This window comes from Microtus ochrogaster, chromosome X, assembly GCF_000317375.1.
Source record: "Microtus ochrogaster isolate Prairie Vole_2 chromosome X, MicOch1.0, whole genome shotgun sequence".
In the NCBI taxonomy this organism is placed as follows: domain Eukaryota; kingdom Metazoa; phylum Chordata; class Mammalia; order Rodentia; family Cricetidae; genus Microtus; species Microtus ochrogaster.
In genome coordinates this window covers 42,747,560-42,769,867 of record NC_022026.1, presented here as the reverse complement: position 1 = coordinate 42,769,867, position 22,308 = coordinate 42,747,560, and positions in this window count along the sequence as shown.

Sequence of the window (22,308 nt, the reverse complement as noted above, 5' to 3'; positions counted from 1 at the left end):
ATGCATCCAATGTTTATTAATGTGCTGGCACTTCAACGATGACAATAACTCAGGACAAAACCAACCCCATAGCAACATAGGCTTTTAACATACCTTTTTTGTACAATGTAAAAGTATACATTCTTAGCAATGAGAATTGCTAAGGATTTATTATTTCATCAATTTTTCCTTTATTAGTATTAACAAAAGCATGGTGACAAGAAGGAGGAAGAACTACTATCATTACTTACTGGTGTCTTTGAAGGTCAGAGGTCCTATACCGTGACTGAGATCCTAAGCATCACTAACCTGGGTACCAGAAATGCTCTTTGTCCTCACTGTCAATATTATCTGTTTCACTGTGATTTTTGATGTACCTTGGAAAGATGCATCATTGAAGTCTTATGTGTGTATATGTCAATGTCAAGTTCACCTGATATTTCTTCATCCTTAGAATATTACAGAAGTTCAGTGACAAGAGTTACACTTACAAGAAGAGATACTTTAATATAGGATATTTCCCAGTACTACACAGTCTATATCAGAATGGTGGACACAATAAAAATTACCTAGATCACTTTTGATACTTCTGACATTATGTATGTGTGTGATATTGACATTAGTTATAACAACAAGGATATAGAATAGAAGTTTACTCAAGTTGTCAGCGACATGTTTATGTTTTAACTCAATATGTGTGAACAAGCAGGAGAAAAAGAATACTTGATACATGTTATAAATACACAGATGAAAATGAAGTCTTAACAAATAACATCATCATGTGCTCATTTTCTGTGAGAAACTACAAACAGCATCTGGTAAGGCATGTTTATCAACTCGCTGCTAATATCCACAGACTGTAAGTTCAAAGCCCGCTTGGACTACAGAGTCAGTCTAAGGCCGTCCTGGGTAACTGAGTGAGACACTTTCTCAAAAAGAAACAATAATCAGGAAAAGCATGGGCTCAGAGTTTAGAACTAGAGCATCTTCAGTGCTTGTACCAGGCCCATATTCAACCCCTGCTACTCCCACACACAAAAGAAAAAAGGAAATATGAACAAATGTATTTCCGGATGTAATTTCCTCACCAGGATGCTTGATATTACCTTGTCCACCTCCATTGTTAAAGAACATTTTAACTTCAGCTGGATGTGCATCAGTTCAACAGTAATGTATTTTTAGATGACATGCTTTTTGGACTAGGAACTTACAAATATACTAGGTTTAGTCCCGTGTTCAAGATTAATAATGACAGGAAAGAACATGTATATTTTTGGCATAAGATTTCTCTACCGTATCAAGCATGTAAATTTGTCTTCTGTCAGACTGGAAAGGACAAAATCATTTCATACATGACAATCAGTCACAAAGGCATACTACCAAAAGCAGGTTAACATCAGCATTTACCACAACGCCGTCAATGCTCCTCTTGATGACTTTTTCGATCATTGTGTTCTTTTGTTGTTGTTGTTTTGCTTTTCCTCTGTGTAGCTTTAGCGTTTGAACTGGAACTCACCCTGTAGACCAGGCTGGCCTCAGACTCACAGAGATCCACCTGCCTTTGTCTCCTGAGTGCTGGGATTAAAGGTGTGCACCACTACCGCCTGGTGATCATTGTAGTTTTGACTGTCTCTGAAAAACATATTCTGGTGTAATCATCTTAAAACTATACAGGACAAGTCAGGAGGAAGAAAATGGTTCCCAAAGCAGGTAAGAGAATCAGACACAGCCCTATTCCCACTGTCAGCAGTCCAAGAGGAACACCAAGCTACACAGTTTATGTAAACACATGTGAAGGAAGTAGGTCAGACCCACACAGGATTTCCCATTGTATCTACATAGTTACAAATGCTCAAGTGCTTGCATCATTTCCGAACTTACCTATAGCACCTAGATATTTACAATCTGTCACAATAAGGCATGCGTTCTATGTTGCTTTTCATTGCTGGGATAAACACCGTGATACAAAGCAATTTGGGAGAGGAAAGGGTTTATTTATCTTACATGTTGTCCCATGTCACCATCCATCACTCGAGCAGGAAACTGGAAGCAGGAACTGACACAGAGACCATGAAGGACCTCTATTTGCTTGCTTCCTTTGGCTTGCTTAGCTACCTTTCTTGATACAGTCCAGGCTCTCACATGCTTAGGAATGGTACTGACCCATAGCGGGTTAGGCCCTCCTACATCAATTAACAATTAAGAAACCATTTCAAAAGCATGTCCGGAGGGCATTCTGGTGGAATCAATTTCTCATTGAAGCTAACTATGACAGTAGGGTAACAACAGAATGTATATGCCAAAATTCCATATTTAATATTTTGGTGATGTATTATGAAACTTTCCAGAAACCCTGGTTATGTCTCTATCCTCACAAACAAGAAACACCTTATGATGAAAATAATGGTTACTGGTCTGAGTGTCTGATTAGTTATATGCCAACTTGACACTAGCTAGAGTCATTTGGGAAGAGAGATCATCAGTTGAGAACATGCCTCTACCAAGCTGGCCTGTAGCTAAGTCTATGGTGAATTTTCATTATTGATGGTTGATCTGAGAGGACATCAGTGTGGGTGGTGTTACCCCGAGGCTGGTGGTCCTAGGTGCTGTAAAAAAGGTAGAATGCACAAGCCATGAAGAGCAAGTCTTTAAGTAGCACTCCTTCGTGGCATCTGTATCAACTCCAATCTTCAGATGCCTACCTTCAGTTCCTGTCCCGACTTCCCTGGATGATGGACTGCGAGCTGTAAGGTGAAATGCAACCTTTCCTCCCCCAAGTTGGTTTTGGTCATGGTGTTTTATCACAGTCATACAAACTCTAAGATGATGGCAGAATATTATTGTGAGACGAATAAGTGGCAAAATGACAGGGACATGTAAGCAATTTGAAAGTACATAAAAATACACACCTTAAGCGATGGCAATGAAGATTCCTGGTGAGTTAGTGAAGCATCACATCATTTCCAGACCTTACTTTATTAACTTCTTTTGAACAATATTTCAAAGAAATATAGCAACACAGAATTAGGTGGTTTCCTCAATGTAGGTAGAAGGTGAGGTAGTCTGTACTGTGGTCTGTCCACTCCAACATGCAGCTGTTTATTGTAAGATTTTATCAAGAATATTTGTTCTGCTATGTTGATTTTTATAGGGAATCTTTAACAAAAGACTGATAATGCAACTGGGCTTACTTTACTAGAAAACCTTTGCCCATCATCATTGTTATGGGGACTTCGCTTCATAGTTTTGCAGGTTAACTGCTTCCTTTCCTGAGTGGGAACCTGCAGTTTTTGTTATGTAGTATCATACTGGTGCTTCTGTGACAGTACCAACTAACCAAGACTCATCCTGTCCTTCAACGTGTACATCATCACCACTTACTCGTGTACAGAAAGATCAGACACTCTAGATCTTGACTGCAGCCCACTATAGCACTGACAGGATTCCCATCACAGGTCTATATATCATAGTGTTTTCTCAATCTCTGTAAACCACTGGCCAATCTCTAAAAGATACTCAGAAAAATTAGCTGTATTTATATTATCAATATGCCATCTTCAATACTCCCTTAATGCCAGTAATGTGCTACTTGATGATCTAGTTTGACTGTCTCTGAAAAGAACAATGAAAAATTATCTAGCACATTTCTTATCCTTCCTATACAATTGTAAATCCTTATATTACCAGTACATTTCAGAATGCATCCACAATGTCTAGGTATTTACATTCTACCAAAATAAAACGTAAGAGAATTAGTCTCTTGAGAGGCTATACCAAAAGTCCATGGTAAAGTTACCAAAATGCTTACTTATATTCTATCTGTGTCATCATGAACATCAAATGCACATAACTTCTCAGCAAGGCTAGGATAAAGCAGATCCTGCATATCAGGGAGATGTTGTGATCTTTGCATCGGTGCCAATAATGAGGGGGGGGCATATGAAAGTCTCCAAGGTACCCATGAACACCCAGATAAAAGTATGAAGTTCTTTGATGAATGACCATAACATCTTCTCATGCCTTTCCAACACCTTAACAGGAGGCTTCAAAGAAGCAGCATTGAGGCATTAGGAACCACCTCCACAGTGACATGGATAAGGAAGATGAGATTATCTTCATTATATTTGACCACCTTATCAAGTACTTGCTTAATAGCAAAGTTCTACTAGGAAGATTTTCAGAGAAACCATGTTCTCTTGTAGGAAACCTGTGATAAAGCTTCCCCATGCATGTAAAGCTATAGCTTTCTCTACAAGGATACTGGTTCATTGTCTTCCCCACCATACTTGTCGTGAGACCCTTTCCCTCTACTTGGCTATTTATATTTATGGCAGGTGAATTGAGTGAATAATCAGGGGAGCCCTTCCTTTTTTTAGTGTATACCTGCAAAACATTCAATGCTTGCAAAGACACCGATCATGATGCAACCAATCCCTAAGCAGTCACAATGTCAATGCAACACTTCTCATTTCTTACCTGAACAGTAAAGCAAAACATTGTAAGTTGACAAACCGGGACCCTATCATCACTCTACTGTAACCAGGATACTAGAAAGACTCTGATTGTTAGGGACATGTTTATGTTTTAATCACATGTGTGAAAAAGAAAGGGAAATGTAAGTGTTTGAGAGTAACTCATGTACATTGGAAAATTAAGTCTTAGTGAATAACTAAAGCCTCCCTTCAAATCTATATGCTACCCAAAATTTTATTAGAGCTATCCCTACAAAACATGACAACACCAAAGTATGTACACCCTCCTTACTGACCTAGATAAGTTAGATCACATGGTCTGCAGAATGGGAGGTCTACTTCATTATTTCCCAAATTAATAAGGAAGCATATGTCAATATCATGCTGTAGTTGCTATGGTCTCTTGAAGCGAATATGAAAACCAAAAAAATAAAAAGCTGCGTGTTAGGAAATAGTTTGTTGTACTAGATTCCTTCCATTTCTTTTCCCATCACTAATATGTGACAGTTGAACTCTACCTGGATACTTGGGTTGTGGGCAGAGTTTCTTTGTCCTGCCAGCCCACTCCCAAATAAGCACACAGAGATTCGTTATTAATTATAAATCCTTGGCTGAGAGCTTAGGTTTCTTACTAACTAGCTCTTATAAATTAGATTAACCAATATGTCTTATCTTTGCTCTGCCACATGGCAGTACCTTTTCTTCAGCATGGCGTGTTCATCTTCCACTTTCCCTGTGTCTCCGGGTGACTCCCCTCACTGTGCTTCTTCTTCCCAGCATACTCCCAGGTTGGTTCTCTTGCCTCATCTCCTCTTGCCTAGCCATTGGCCACTCAGCAGTTTACTAACACCGAGAGCAACACATCATCAATGTGTACAAAAATGATTACTCCACAGCATTAAGAGACACCTGATTTGACCACAATTCAACAGTATCCATCCTTTTTTGATCTGAAATCTAAAAATAAGTTATGCTTACTGGCTTTCCCGAGGGTTGTGCTACACACCTGGAGTTTTAGTACTTGGGAGAAAAAGAAGTGAGGATCAAGGCCATCCTGAGTTACATAGCAAATTCAACACCAGCCTGGGTTTCATGAGACCCTGCCTCAAAACAAGCAACAAACAAATCAAAATCAGATTTTTTTTTTTAAAAAAAGAGTAAGAGCTGGCTTATTGCCATCAGCACCCAACTATTTAGATGAATATTATGTTTCCCAATTGAGGATTAAGGATCATACTGGCACTTACCAGACAGGAGCAATTATAGCCCTAACTATCTTTTTTTTTTTTATTGAGAAAAGGAAATAAAACAAGTTTCCACCTCCTCCCAGCCTCCCATTTCCCTCCCCCTCCTCCCACCCTTCCCCCCCTCCTCCAACCCTTCTCCCCCTCCCCCCACTCCTCTCCCCCTCCCTCTCCAGTCCAATGGGCAGTCAGGGTTCCCTGCCCTGTGGTAAGTCCTAGGTCCTCCCCCCCTCCGTCTATATTTAGGAAGGTGAACATCCAAACTGGCTAGGCTCCCACAAAGCCAGCACATTAAGTAGGATCAAAACCCCGTGCCATTGTCCTTAGCTTCTCATCAGTCCTCATTGTTTGCCATGTTCAGAGAGACCAGATATATCCCATGCTTTTTCCGTCACAGTCCAGCTGGCCTTGGTGAGCTCCCAAAAGATCAGCTCCACTGTCTCAATGGGTGGGTGCACCCCTCGTGGTCCCGACTTCGTTGTTCATGTTCTCCCTCCTTCTGCTCCTCATTGGGACCTTGAGAGCTCAGTCCAGTGCTCCAGTGTGGGTCTATGTCTCTAACGCCATCCATCCCCAGATGAAGGTTCTGTGATGATATGCAAGATATTCGTCAGTGTTGCTATAGGGTAGGGTCATTTCAGGTTCTTTATCCTCACTGTCCAGGGAACTAAATGGGGACCTCGGCTTGGGCTCCTGGGAGCCACTCTAGGTTCAAGGCTCTTGCCAACCCTAAGGTGGCTCCCTTATCTAAGAATTGCATCTTAGTCTGCCTGCCCATATTAAATGACTCCAGGTTGTAGTACGAGTTCAAGATCCATCTACTCCACCTGGATGCTTGAAGAAAACCACAGACACATTTGTAGAACTTGTATTCTATTGAGAAGATACCTGCAATAATTCCACCCCTGAGACAATAAAAATTGTATTACACAAAAAAATAAATAAAATTGTTAGACATCAAAAATTACATGGAACCTTGCTACTGTCTCTATCATAGCAATTACTGAGTTCACATTGTCTGTCAGGAACATACACCAGTGTGTGAAAGTATACATACCCCAAAATGCAACAGGGTCACCAGATGTCCTTATGAATATATTAAAATGTCTGAAAATATGAAGGTCTTCAAAGACTAAGATAGGCTGCTCACAGCTGTATCCTGTCCAAGATGGTAGAAAGCTGCTTGAAGACAATACATGACAACCTCAGGTTAGGCGGACCGCCTTTCCTGCGTACCGACAATCAGGTACTGTGTACTGTGCTAAGGCGTCTTTATCACTTACCTATTCTGAGTATTAATTTTCTTTGTCAAACTGATTGGATTTGAAATCACCCAGGAGACCTTTCTTTGGTTGTTTCTTTTGGGGAAATTTCTAGAGGTTTATCCGAAAAGGGAAGACCCACCCTAAATGTGACTGGCACCATTCCCAAGGGCTGGAGTCTGAGGAAGCAAGGAAATTAAGCAACACACTTGCAGACTCTCTAAGGAAATCTGAACTGGGCCCGATGCTGCAGGAATTTAACCCAAGCTACGTTGGAGGGTCAGGCAAGACTATCACAAGCTCAAGTCCTACTACACTTCTTCTCCTCAAAGTGAAGAAAAGGAATTGCAAAAATGTATTTCAGGATGTAATTTCTCACCAGTATATCTGTCTATTACTTTGACCATTGCCACTGATAAGAAAATACTTCAATCTGATCACAGGGGAAGGCTATGTATCCACTATTGTGAGGAGCCTTAGCTGGGGTCAACCTTGTAGATTTGTGGGAGTTTCCCTTGCACCAGCCCTCCACCTGACTCCAGATGCCCACCCCCCGTATCAAGACATCTCCTTCTCTCCATCCATTATTCAACCCCATCCACCCTGAGTCCACCCAGATCTTCTCCATTTCTCCTTCCCAGTGATCAGATTGGTGAGCACCTCAACTGTCATCAGAGAGTCTTCGTTCAGTAACTGATGGAAGCAAATCTAGAGACCCACAGCCAAGCACTGGGCTGAACTCAGGGAGTCCTGTTGAAGATATGGAGGAAGGATTGTATGAACTGGGAGGGGGCATCAGGGCCACCACAAGGGAACCCACAGAAACAATTAACCTAGGAATTAGCCTGGGAACATAGAGTTCAGAGTCTAAACCGACAGCTAGAGAGCCTGCATAGGACCTACCTAGGCCCTCTACATATGAGTAACAGTTGTGTGGCTTGGTCTACATGTTGGATTCCTAGCGATGGGATCAGGGCCTGTCCCTAACACTTTGGCTGACTTTTGGGAACCTATTCCTCGTATTGGGTTACCTTGCCCAGCCTTAATACAAGGGGAAGAGCTAGGTCTTACCTCAACTTGATATGTCATGCTTTGCTGACATCCATGGGAGGTCTGCCCTTTTCTGAACAGAAACATAGGAGGAATGGTTAGGGAGTGATGGTGGAGGGGCTGTGAGGGAGAGGTAATGACAGGAGGGGAGACTGTGATCAGGATATAGAAAAGGTGAATGAATTTAATTTAAAAAGAAATACTCCAAATTTACCTTGATGCTTTTATAAATTCTAAGTGAATGTGTTGTCAAGAGGAGTCACACTTACTTCAGTGAGTACTCCCCAAATACTATAGACCTACCATGAGGCTCAAAAACCAAACAGCAATGAAAGAGAAACAGGACATAATCCATTCCTTAATATTTCGTTTCAGCATAAAATTTTCCTATCATATAAAATGTGCAAACTTTAAAAAACACTGCTATGAACAGCATCATTTCCTACCTGCTTATCTACTAGAGAGGTACAGTTCCAAAACGCATTAGGAAGACTGTCACCATTTAATTGGGTATATGGAAATTAATTACAATCATATTCTATGAATATGCTAAAATCGGTGCTTTATTAAATATCATAAATACATCAATAAACTCTTTTGTGGTTGTGCTATATTGACTATCAGAGACAAACACATTGTGAAAACTTGGTGCGGTCTCATTATAACTGATCTTCCAATACCCAACATGTGTCAGGACAGTATCCGAGCATACTATCTCAGCCCTCACAGCCACTTAGGGAACCAATAGCATGCTTTTACTAGCTGTAGATCTACAAAGACAGAGCACTATAAGATAACTCAGAATTATCACTGTCTTGAAAGGATATCTGTAAAAACTCAATACCAATATATCATCAAAAAATTTCATCAGTCAGTATTTCAGTGGTGGCTACTACAAAAGTTACCCAGATTCTTCTTTAAGTATTTACTATAACAAGCATCAACTGCCTATTACTCTCAGGAAAGATATAATAAAAACTGATGCTTATCTGTAATGTTAGGAACACTTGCTTTTATTATCATATAAGCTAGAAACACAGAGATATAAGAGTGCCCCCCCCAAATATCTGTGAAAGATACATCTGAAAAGTAGCTAATATGTCAGTGTAATAAGATCTCCTTCTTCCACACTAGCTAGTACCTTAACAAGATACCTAAAAAAAAACCATGTTTATACAGAGTTAGGTACAGCCTTATCATCCACCTTGGAGAGTGAAGATCACTTTTGACACCATGCTGTGACCACTCAGTCACTGATAGGGTTATTATAAAGTTTACATAAACATTCTTCTATGGATTGGAGCTTGAAAAATAAATGTGTTTATGTGTGTTTCAAAACATGAGATGTTCTACCTTGGCACCTGCCCATCCTCTGCCTATAGCCATTATTATAGATACTTCTCAACAATCTGGAGACCTTGAACGGTTAAAAGTTAACGCTATTGTTGGGAGATTCCATCCATCCTTTCTCAATTGGGCACCTCCAAAAATAAAAGCTATGCTTACTTCTGGGTGGGCTAGGAATGTTATAAGGATTACAATTAACAAGGACAAAAATCATTCCCTGCACCCTCCTAGGTGAAACATCAATTTTCTCTATACTAAGGCATTCTTTTGGGTAAGGACATAATCATTTCCTTCCTGAACTTTAGCAACAAAAGTCTAGTAATTACAGGGTCATCAACATCATTTCCCTTTACAAAAGATTACGTACTCTCACCTGTGATTTAAGCTCAGATCAGCATTTACTTCAATACTTGCTATGTAACTCGCTCGCTAGCCTGGGTAGGCATACCATGTCCCAACAAGAACCTGTAAAATGTATTATTATATGTATATAAAAGCATGCAGTTTGCACCCCTGGGACATATACAAATAACTTTGGGACCATCCATCTTTCTGGAGCTCATCCATCTACTTAGATCCTTGAAGGATTTCAAGGTCGAGGCCATTGGTAAAGAACACATTTCTGTATGGGATACCTGAAATATTTCCACAGTTACTTGCTAGGAACATCTGATCATCATTACTTTGGTATGTGAAGGCCACCACTTACGGGATCTAGTATGGACTCCATTATTCCCTACCTAAATGCCTGCAAAAAAGTCATGGTTACTCTGAGTGCAAGGGGCACCAATATTACTTTACATTGGAGATCATATGGTTTATGTTTTAATTCATACACATTTGGATGTTCCCGCAAAGAGCCAATATCAGGTATTTACTTGCCATTTGCCATTTGTTCTAAACTTGCCACAAGATTTTGAAAGATAGTTATGAAATATATATTAGAGATAGTTTATTTTAAGTCAGGTCATTTCAAAATTAGATACAGAAGCTGACTGGAACAAGTTCTGTTAGAACAGTTAGAACACATCTTGGCTTGCCCTATGAGGACTGTTGGTTGTTCCTCTCTATTGGGAGCTTGCACGGTGCCTTCTGGTCCCATAAAAGCTATTCTTGAGGTGCAGGGCATTCAGGTCTGTCCCAGCTCAGGGATCTTTGAGTCTTGTATCTGAAGTGCATGGTGTCTTCAGCAATGGGGACTTACCTTCCAGCTATGGCAGACAAGCAAGGGCAATCACAATAGCCCATAATGTTTTGAGAGTCTCTTGGGGAACTCTAGCCAACAACTCAAAAGAGGGCTTCTCCTGCCTGCTGGAGGTTTTTGTTAGATGGTCTTTAGCTTTTTGAAGGAACGCTGTCAGCCTAAATGAGAAAATTTCATTCAAATTACATATGCATATTTGCACACTGACTTATGTATACTGTAGGCATTTTTGGTAGGTACTTAATAGTGTGAATTCTTATTGTTTTTCAGACTTATTGTTATTTTGCCCTCTTCTCCTTCTGTATTTATCTCTCTCCCTTCCTTAATTAGAGCCCCCCCATTTTTCATTTATTCTATCAGATCATTTGTACCCTGCTATTCCCTTTTATTGCTCCCCCCACCCCCACCACAATGCTCTCATTTTACTTTTTCTGATTTCTACAGTTACTCCAAGATAGGTACTCACATCTGAAGATTTGAAGCTAGGAGCCTCAGATGACAGAGAACATGAGACATTTGTCTTTTGGGGTCCATGTTACCTCACTCAAACCTGAAACCATATACACACAAACAGCAAAAATGGGCTCAGCAGGCTATGTTTATGTTTGGGCATACACACACACACACACACACACACACACACACACACACACACACGTATATATATGTTTTACAATTCTACCTACTTGTCTACAAAGTACACGATTTCATTTTCTTTATAGCTGAATAGCATTCTAATAGTGCATTTGTACCACATTTTTGCACAAGCACAAGCTGAGCAAAGACAACAATAGACATGCTAATGTAGATGTGGGAAAGCCCAGGAGGCCTCAGCTCTACATAAACAAGCTAGAGGCAACTAAGGAATGCTGAAATCAGAAGAAACAGTCTTCCCCAGGGATGAGCACACCAATTGTTTATCCAACAAGATGTAGTCAGTTCTGAAAATATACATATAAGTTATTATATAGACTGAGTAGGTTGTACGTATGTGTTCAGGAATGTATGTGGAGCAACAATTATTTTAAAGATGGCCATGAATTTAAAAGAGAGCAAGAAGGATTTGGAAGGAGGAAAAGGAAGGGGGAAATGATGCAATTGCATTATTATTTCAAAAGATAAAAGAAATAATTTTTCAAGGGCGGCATAATCAAGGTTGTCACCATGGCAATATTGATTGGCGTGCAAATGTGGAAGGAGAAACAACTCATGGGGACTGACCCCTAGGCAAAGAATTATGGGCAACTAATGACTGATGAGAGGGACAACTAGCCTGTCACAGGAGGACCTCCCCATTGGCCATCCACTACAAAATGGCAATCCTGAAACCATATATCCATAAACAACAAAATGGACTTATCAGGATGTATTAATGTTTGTGCATACACATACATACCTATGTGCATAATCTTTCATCTATAAACATGGGTGTATTTATGTATGTATACGCAACGATTATAATAAAATAAAAAGTGTATCCATTTGAGAGTGGGAAGATACAGAAGGATTTGTAAGAAAGGGATTTCGGAAGAGCTGGAGTGGGAAAGGGAAGGGGGAAAGTGATGTAATTATATTTTAATTAAAATATATAAGAATAAATAAAATAGAAAATCCATCCTGTTAGAAAATTTAAAATTTCAGCTTAATGCTGGGCCACAAAAGGAACCGATAATAAAGATATAATCTATCCTTCAACATATGAAAGATTAAAATAAATATTCCCTTTCAATAAAGTAAAGACTCAGGTCGGGAGGATTGCTAAAGATTCCCTAATTTCTCACCCAAGCATCAGAAACAAAAGGATGGCGATAAGACTAAGGGGCACCATTACTACCAGCCTGCTCGTATGAAGAGCAGGTATACTGTACTGTGAAGGAGGCTAACCCTAGCACTAACTTGAATATCAACAATACAGAAAATCATGGCATCGTCTGTGTCACTGTGATATCTTGACATATTTATGAATAACACATCTGGATAATCCTATGTTGTACATTTCAGTTCTATGGTTAGGAATCATTATGCTATCCACATTACTATTCTTTAAGAAAACATGAGCTAGGTCTGGTGATGGAGGACTGTAACACTGGATACTCAGAGGGCTACAGCAAGATCAACGGTCTTTCTATGCAACAGAAATAGTTCAATTCTGCCTTGTGCAACTTGGTGGGATCTGATCTCAAAATAAGGAGTAGAAAAATAAGGACTGGAGTGGTAAAGTGGTTGCCTCACGCGTGCAAGGTCCTGGGTTTAATTCCCACTTTTCCATTCCCCAAAAAGGAAAGAAAAGGAGAAAACAGGCACAAACGTAATTTTGAATATGTAATGTGCTCATCAGGATCCTGGTTTATTACCTTGACAACCACCATTCTTGAAAATCACTTCAACTACACCTGGATACTTGCATGAATTTAAAACGCACATATCATGTCCCCCTTTTACTAAAAATAAGATTCATTTTTCCATACAGTGTATCCTGATGATAGTTTCCTCTCCCTCTCTACCTACCACCTCCCCTCCCATCCAGATTCACTCCCTTTTTGTCTCTCATTAGAAAAGGACAGGCTTCTAAGAGATAACAACAAAATATAATCAAATAAAATGCATAAACTAAAACAAAAACCATCACATCCAAATTGGACAAAACAAATCAACAAAAGGGAAAGAGCCCCAAGAGAAGACACAAGAATCAGAGGTCCATTCATTCATGCAATCAGGAGTCCCATAAAAATCCTGAAAGCTCAAAAATACATGCAGAAAATCTGTCACAGACCTTTTTATGCCCTGTGACTGCCGTTTTGGTCTCCGAGTTCATATGAGTCTTGCTCAGTTGACTCAGAGGTCCTTGTTCTCCTGGTGTCTTCCATCCCCTTTGGTTCTTACACTCTTCCTGCCTTCTCTTCCACTGGATTTCCTGAGCTCTGAGAGGTGAGGTTGAATGGAAACATCCTACTTAGGAGTGTATGTTTCAAGGTCGCTCTACATAATGTTTGGCCATGGTTCTCTGTCTTGTTCCCATCTGCTTCAGGAGAAACCAGGTTAAGCTCCCATCTTTCCTGACTGAATTTAATATCAAATGACCTGTATTATGGTATGCCGCTTCATTCCTTACCTCAAAATCAGCAAGGCTCTGTCAACAATCTGCAGAATAAATCTAAAATGGAAATTAAGGAAGAAGTGACACAGACGTATATATTAGAATAAAGCTTGTTCTACGTGGGCACCATCCCTTTCATTTGCCCATGATTTATATTTAGGAATACTTCAACTGTAGCTGAATCCATGGATGACATCTAATATGACCACAGTTCAGGAATATTCATCATTTCTGCACTTGCAATCTCAAAAGAAACTATTATTACTACTGGGCTGACAGATCAACAGTGCCAACAAACCACATCCAACCCCTCAATATCAGTAGGTTCCACTTTCTAGCCATAGGAATAATGTAAAATCATGTTCACTATATTGATTTAAAGACTCCATGATTTCTGATCTGAATCCTCTCTTTAGAGGCAGGTTAGAAAAAAAGAGTTAGGGATGCCATCACTACTTAGCTAGCATACAGACAATGGCTTATAGACTGATCCAGGACCATAGTGGCACTTTTGCAGACTGAGAAGTAGTATTCTTGCAGAACTTTTTGAGATACCATTAGGTTGTGACCTGTCTCTGAGAAATATACCGAGGAAATCCCATTAGATACGAGTCTCATTCCACTGATCCATATTTAAATTTCCAAGGCCATAGTATTAATTCTAGGGTACATCTACCAGACCTAGATCCTTACAAATGGCAGTGAACAGAGATTTTTCATGAGACTCTTATTCCATACAAAGGTTATCTATAACATTTTGGCATCCATATCATCAAAATGATGGCTACATTAAGAACTACATGGAATCTTGATGTCTCTACATGAGGATCATTAAATTCATATAGTCTCCAAGTAGGCACAAAATGACATTTTGTGCTTATACAGCATTAGATATAGTAGGCGAGAATCAGGCATGCCAAAAATATTGGAGAAATATCAGATTACTCTAAGAATTTATGAAACGAAACCAAGAATGTTAAGGTATTTAGGGACCAAGTATGGAGAGACATCATATCAGTATACTAGCAAAGACAGTAACAGGACACCTGTAAACAAAATATGGAAATAAAAAATTATATATAGCCTGGTCATCTATCTGAATATTGAAAATGAAGTGGTCTACACTAACCTATAATCAGTTTCAAGGTCTCTTTGTGTAATGCCTGGTTATGAATCTCTGTTTTGTTCCCGTGTGTTGTAGGATGAAGGTCCTCTGATGATGGCTGAATACCGTACTGATCTATGAGTATAGCAGAATATCATTAGGAGTTATTTTATTGTTACTTTTTGTTTTAGACCGGTAGTATTTTCTTTTACCATAGATCTCTGGACTATCTAGTCTCTGATTCTTGATCACTAAAGCAGTGTTAGATGTGGGTTCTATCTCGCAGAGTGGGCCTTAAGACAAAATGAACATTGGTTATTCCCATAAGGTTTGTGTTATTATTATCCTATGCTATTCTACAGGCAGGACAAGTTGTAGATTAAAGTTTTGTAACTGGGTTGGAATTAATGTTTCTCCTTTTTGTAGCCTGCAGAGTACCTTCCTGTAGCAAAGACTCTAGAGCATAGAAGTGAAGATTCTATGGAGACACCAGCTCTTCCTCTTCATGTTCAATGAGTTGTGTGGATACTGTCTTCAGCAACGAGGCTGTGTTGTCTGTTTGTGGAAAGAAAGTTATCTAGGCAACCACCTGGGCTCATAGAAGTGAAGATTCTATGGAGACACCAGCTCTTCCTCTTCATGTTCAATGAGTTGTGTGGATATTGTCTTCAGCAATAAGGCTATGTTGTCTGTTTGTGGAAAGAAAGTTATCTAGGCAACCACCTGGGTTGTTTGGGGGTTTCCATGGGACCCCTTTGGCCAACAACTTAATTGGATGCAACCCAGTACCAATAATGGAAGTTCCATTTGGTGACAAAAGATAGCCAGTTGGAACTTATCTCCCTCACTATTTGGAGATTTCATTGGGACTGCCTTCATATATTTTAGGAAGTTTCCACTGCACTAGGTTTCCATAGCACCCCTCAAATGTCCCTCAATTCTAGCTATCTTTCCCTGCATTCCCCTTCAAACCTATCTCTCCTAGCCCTCCCCACCTGATACTCTTACCCCCACCAATAGTCTACCCATAAAGTCTATTATATTTCTTCCTTCCAGGGAGATGCTTCCCCCCCCCCCCAAGTCCTTTGCTCCTTATCAATCCTCTCTGGGTCTTTAGATTGTAGCTTGGTTATAATTTATTTAATGGCTAAAATCCACATATAAGTGAATACATACCATATTTATCTTTCCGGATCTTGGTAACTTCACTGAGGGTTATGTGGGCATGCAATCCCCAGTATCACAAAAGAAAAGCTAAAACGGAAACAATATTTTAATGAGTGACTGTTAGATTCTGCAGACTATTCAAACTGCTACTTAACCTGGTAGTACTGGTAAACTGCTTATAACTCCACCATTACATTTAAGGAGTAAATATAACATATTAGCCCAGATACAGAAACACTAGGCTCAGCACAGCTATCAGCTACATAGTTGGTGTAAGAGGTCCTTCTTTCTATGTGTTGCTTGTGTTGGTTAACTAATAAAACTGCTTTGGGCCCTTGATAGGACAGAACTTAGGTAGGCGGAGAAGATAGTACTGAATTCTGGGAAGAAAAAGGCAGAGTCAGAGAGCCACCATGGAGCTGCCAGAGACAGATGTGCTGAATTTTTCCCAGTAAGCCACTGCCACATGATGATATACAGATTAATAGAAATGGGTTAAATCAAGATGTAAGAGTTAGCCAGTAAGAAACTAGAGCTAATAGCAGTGCTTTAATTAATACAGTTTCTGTGTGGTTATTTCGGGGCTAAGCTAGCCGGGTGCCCAGGACGAACAAATGGGCCTCTCTTCTTCAACACATAGTCAAGTTTTAACTATGCTGTGTGGGAGAAATTTAGAAATATAATCATGTTGGAAACAGTCCTTTTGTACATCATAAAAGAGGTCTTAATTATGTCTATGACCTCCCTTGAAGGTATAAACTCCCAGAAATCTTAGAAACACCCCAAAAATAGAAACAGCATATTTGGTATCGCATTCTCACTGATCTGGTTATCTAATATCATATGGTCTGCCAGGTGGTACATGTACTTGATCCCTCGTGTATGAATTAGCAAGGCTTCTTCAACAATATGTTCAGGCACTGTGCTCTCCTGAGAGGAACATGAAAAGAAGTCATGCAGAAACATAGGTCAGGATAAAGACAAATCCCTACCCATTCTCTCATACAGGGCTAACATTCAGGGATACTTCAATTCTCCCTGGATACTTGGATTACTTCCGATTAAATAGCAATTCATTAGTGCTCATACTTTTTATCTGAAATTTCAAAATCAACTATGCTTATTATTGGGCTGGTAGATCAGCAGTGCCAATGGACTCTGATACAATCAGTTCCTCAAAGTTCACAGATTCAACCTAAGTGTCCTGGCCATAAAAAGTCTATGACATCACATTCAATGGATTTGCAGTTGCAACAAGTGAGGGTTGAAAAGAAGGTTTAAGCGCACCATTATTGCTTACCAGTGTGTGTGAGCATCAGATTCCTTTATAGCTATAGTTCTCAAACTGTGGATCACACTCCTTTGGGAGTCAAAAGACCCTTTCACAGAGGTTGCCTAAGACCATTGGAAAACACAGATATTTACGTTGTGATTCATAATAGTGACAAAAATTACAATTATGAAATAGCAATGAAAGTAATTCTCTGGTTGGGATCACCAGAGCATGAGGAACTTCCCTAAGGGGTTGCAGCTTTAGGAAGGTTGAGAACCACTGCTTTAGTGTAATTCAGGATTTTACTGGCATGTACCACGACAAACATTTGTACTCATGAAGATCTTTTTGATGCCTTGTGAGGTATTAATTTATCTATAAGACAGACAATGAACAAAAATCATCCAAGACCAGTCTCATTTGACCTTTACATATTAAAATCCCCCCCCCCAGGTCATGGTATCATTTCTGAATTCATCTACTCTACCAGGTATTTGCAGAGGGCCACAGATGGAGTTCAGTAAGGGAACTCTTACTTTTGCGAGAGGACACTTCTAAAAACTCAAAAGTCAATATAAAAATGGCAGAGTAAAAATGTCATGGGACCCTGCTGACTCTTCTATAACAATGAAAATCAAATTCATATAATCTGCTACCAAGTATACAATAAAACTTGATGATTTGATGGATATTATGAATATAAGAGTCTATAAAAAGCATGCACGGCTGAGTATGGCCCTATTTCACAAATATACAACAGGTAAGATGGAAATAGATGACTAGAGGCAAACACAACAATACAATGTTGGGGCTAACTACCTAGATGTTGAAGGTTAGGTGGGCTAGCCTCGGGTATGGCCATCTTATCACTTACATGGTTAAGAGAATGTTCAGTCAACAGTCCTCCAGGGATCGCTATGTCCTTCTTCAGATAATCTGTAATCAAGCATGATCTGGTCCTGACGGCACAGGCCTGGCATCACAGAAAATCAGGAGGCTGAGATAGGAGAAGGGTCACAGCCAGGAGGTGGTGGTGCACACCTTTAATTCCAGCACTTGGGAGCCAGAGGCAGGTGGATCTCTGAGTTTGAGGATAGCCTGGTCTGCAAAATGAGTTCCAGAACAGTCAGGACTGTTGCACAGAGAAACTCTGTCTCAAAAAAAACAAAAAACAAAAACAAAACCAAGCAAAAAAAAAAAGAAAGAAAGAAAAACAAAAGAAAATCTTTAAGAATATCACATGTTCAAGGCCTGGATAGGCTACAGAGAGAGTTCAAGACCAGCCTAGACAACACAATAAGACCCTTTTTAAGAATAAAAAGTAAAATAAAAAATGTGGGCTGTAGATATATGGACATCATGCTGCACACCTTTCATCCCAGCTCCTGCGAAGCAGAGGCAGGCAAATCTCTGCATTTGAGACCAGTACAAAGAAAATGCACACATAATGTGAGGAAAACCACCATTTCTTCACTTGGAACCTGCAAAATAGTCAAGGCTTACAACTTGCCTCAAAGTCAGGATCAATGACGAAGAACCAAGAAAGAATCAATTTATCAATTTACAGAGATTTAACATTCATTTTTTGTTCTGTGTAAATCATGTCAACTTCTCTTCACTAGGTTTCTCAGAACCAAAATCATTTCTACCTGAATATGCACCATAAATGTGCACTTATGAAAAGCATTGGTGACATCATGTACTTTTGTAGAAATAGAAGAATCTGATCTCCGACTTTTTAAAGAAGTCAACTTCAGCTCTTACCTTGAAACCACCAGTGATCAACTTAATAACCTCCTTTAGCTCCCTTTGATAACTTGTATGCAATTTTTTTCCATTATAAAAAAGGAGAAATGTGTATCTGGATCCACTTCATACTACAAGGACTCATTCACATTCCTTTGCCTACGACTATTATTGAGGGCCTATTCAACTGCACTCAGATACTTAAATGGCTTGCTATTTGATCACAATTCAGAACTGCCCTTACTTTCTTGGCCTGAATACTACAAAAAAAGCGTGCTTCTCTTAGGCTCACAAGTCAAGGAAAACGACAAGGAGCCCTAGTAAATCACTCTCTCAACATGTGCTGGTGCAACATGAATGTCACAAACATATTATTATATGAAATCATGGTCACAAGATTTGCTAAAGGCTCTACAACTTCTTATCCAAACACCTGCAGGACACATGCACTGTAAAAAACAAAGCAGAGTTAAGGGACATCACAATCACTTTTTTTTCTGTGTTGTTGACAATCAGTGCCCTGGGCAGTGAATTCCAATCATAGTGTGACTTATCTGCTGTGAGAAGCTATATTCTTGCAGATCTCTTTGCGGCATTGTAAAGTTTTGACCTGTCACTGAAAAACACATCAAGAAAAACTGCTTAGATAAAACCCACTCACTGAATCACTTTTAGGCTCATTTGCCTTACCTGAATAGTTGCAAATAGCCAAAGTCTTGGCCAAATTCTTATTCTCCTAAGAAAGGATACCCCTTAAAATGCTACCACCAATTAGCATGATAGACACGATGAAAATTATATAGAACTCAAAGTATACTTCCACCACTAAGGATAGTAACTTTAGGGGTACATGAAGACAGCATGCAAAAAAAATACTGCTAAAATATTTGTTTCCTCTAAGAATTTATGAAGTTCATCTGAAAGTATTGAAATTCTGAGGACTTTCATACACACACACACACACACACACACACACACACACACACACAAAGGCAAAGAAGGTAATAGAGTAGCTGCTGAAAGGTCACAGCATGGTGAATCCAAGTTAGGTACAACATTCTCATGTACCTGAATTTTGAAGATCATGTCATCTATACTATGATATATTCACATGATAATTTGCCTGGTCAGGATCCAACAATCAGTACGCTCTCCTTAAGAGAATATCTCTTATACAATATGAGTAAGGCTGTGTGATACAAGTATATCATCCTAGCTACTCCATACAGTGAGGCAGGAACAACACAATTCAATTTCTACCTGGGCTACAGAGGGGGTTTAATACTGTTCTAGTAGTTAGTAAGAGCCTGTCTCATAACAAAGAAGGAGGAGGGTGGAAGGGAAGTAGAGAAGAAGGGTGGAAGGAGGGAAAGGAAGAGGAAGAAGATGGAGGAGGAGGAGAGAGGAAAACGGAGGAGTAAGGCGAGGAGAGAAGAAGGAGAAAAGGAGAAAGAAAGCAGAGAAGGAGAGGAGGAGGCAAAGAAGAGGAAGATATTTACCCATGACTTTGACTACTACCATTGTTAAAGAGCTCTCTAATTCCCTCTGGATACTGGGTTGAATTTCATGTACATGTATTGTCAGGAAGTTCTATCCTTTCTTGACTGTGTACCCGCAAACTATGCAAAGTGTATAAGTAGGCTCAAGGCAAAATTTCTTTACAAAGCAATGAAAAGAATCAGGCAATATAAATCACTTAATACTTACATGATCAACATTAATTTTCTTGACCATATAACACAACTTGTCTTCATTAGGATTCCTAAGGACATTCTTTTGTGCCTGAGCACCTGACACAAATGCATATCTACAAAGTGCTACAGGTATTGTCAGTACTTACCCGGAGCACACTAGACTTCCATTTCATTCTGTGAATAGGCCAACTTTGGCATTTATTTTGCTAGTTGCAACATGCTAGTTTATTATCTTTCTCAGATTATGATGGTACGGTTAACCATAAAAGCCACATCCTAACAAAACTATTCGGGACATTTATCATTCTACCTGGAATTGGAAATCCCTAACTCACACCATCATTTTAGGACACATCCACAGAACCTGGATACTTACAAACTTCCAAGGATAAATCATTCTAATGGAACTCCTAGTCTATTGGGAGACTACATGCCAAAATTCCATGGTGAGTGTCTCAGTGATATATCTGATGAAAGTCACGGCATCCTGATTTATCTTCTACCCTTATAAACATTAAACACACATGACCAGTCAACCAAGATACAATAAAAATTGAGGCTTACTAGTCAGGTGAAAGAGATGTTAATGCCTAGCTTACAATGGCAGGGACACATGTGAGTCTCCAAACCAGATATCAAATAATTCATCTGAAAATATGATGATATTTGATGAGTGACTGGAGCAATATCTCACATCTTTACACTAGAAGAGACCTTATAAGGACAAGCTGTCCATTTCTAGTGGATACCTGCAACACAGCCAGCCAGCATTTAGCGATGCACTTGCAGTTCCATAGCAACGACTACTGCCAGGTACATACCCAGTCCCTCAACACATATAGATGCACTGTACATCTTCTTGCTCTAGAAAAGGTGCACTTTCATAATCTTGAGACTTGTTAAGCATGCCACTATTTCTTGGCTGAGCAGCAAAAATAAAATCAAAGTCACAAGAAGGACAAAGGGTAGCATAGTCACTTACCTGTGTATAGAAATATAAGATGTTCTGTTATGTCAGTGGTTCTCAACATGGGGGTCGAATAACCCTTTCACAGGGGTTGCCTAAGACCACGGGAAAACACATATATTTACATTATGATTCATAACAGTAGCAAAATTACACTTATGAAGTAGCAACAAAATTACTTTTATGGTTGGGGGTCAGCACAACATGAGGAACTGTATTAAAGGGTCACAGCATTAGGAAGACTGAGAACCACTGTATTATGTGATGAAGGCTTACAGCAGCACTGACCTGGGTACCAAACATGCTCCCTTCGACAACACTCTCAGTCTCACTGTGCTGTTCTGGCCTGTGCTACAAATAAACATCGAGAAAATATCCATTTGCATATGTCATCCCCAAGGTACCTGTGTCAGTTCTTGACCTTTAGAAACTTACAGAATTCAAAGCATGAGAAATCTCCTTGTAAGATCTACTTCCTTGAGCGCATACCTGTAAAAAGAACACAAAGCATCTTGCTGTGATGTAGCCCATGAACATAACCTATTCCTGTGAGTATGCTTCTGCATTAGATGCATAAGAGAGACATCACCCGGTGGCAAGCATGCAAGAATATGATGTTAGTAAGGTTGTTAGGGACATAGGTTTTATTTTTTTTCTGCTCTCTGTGATGGTTTTTTTTTTTTTTGGTTTTTCGAGACAGG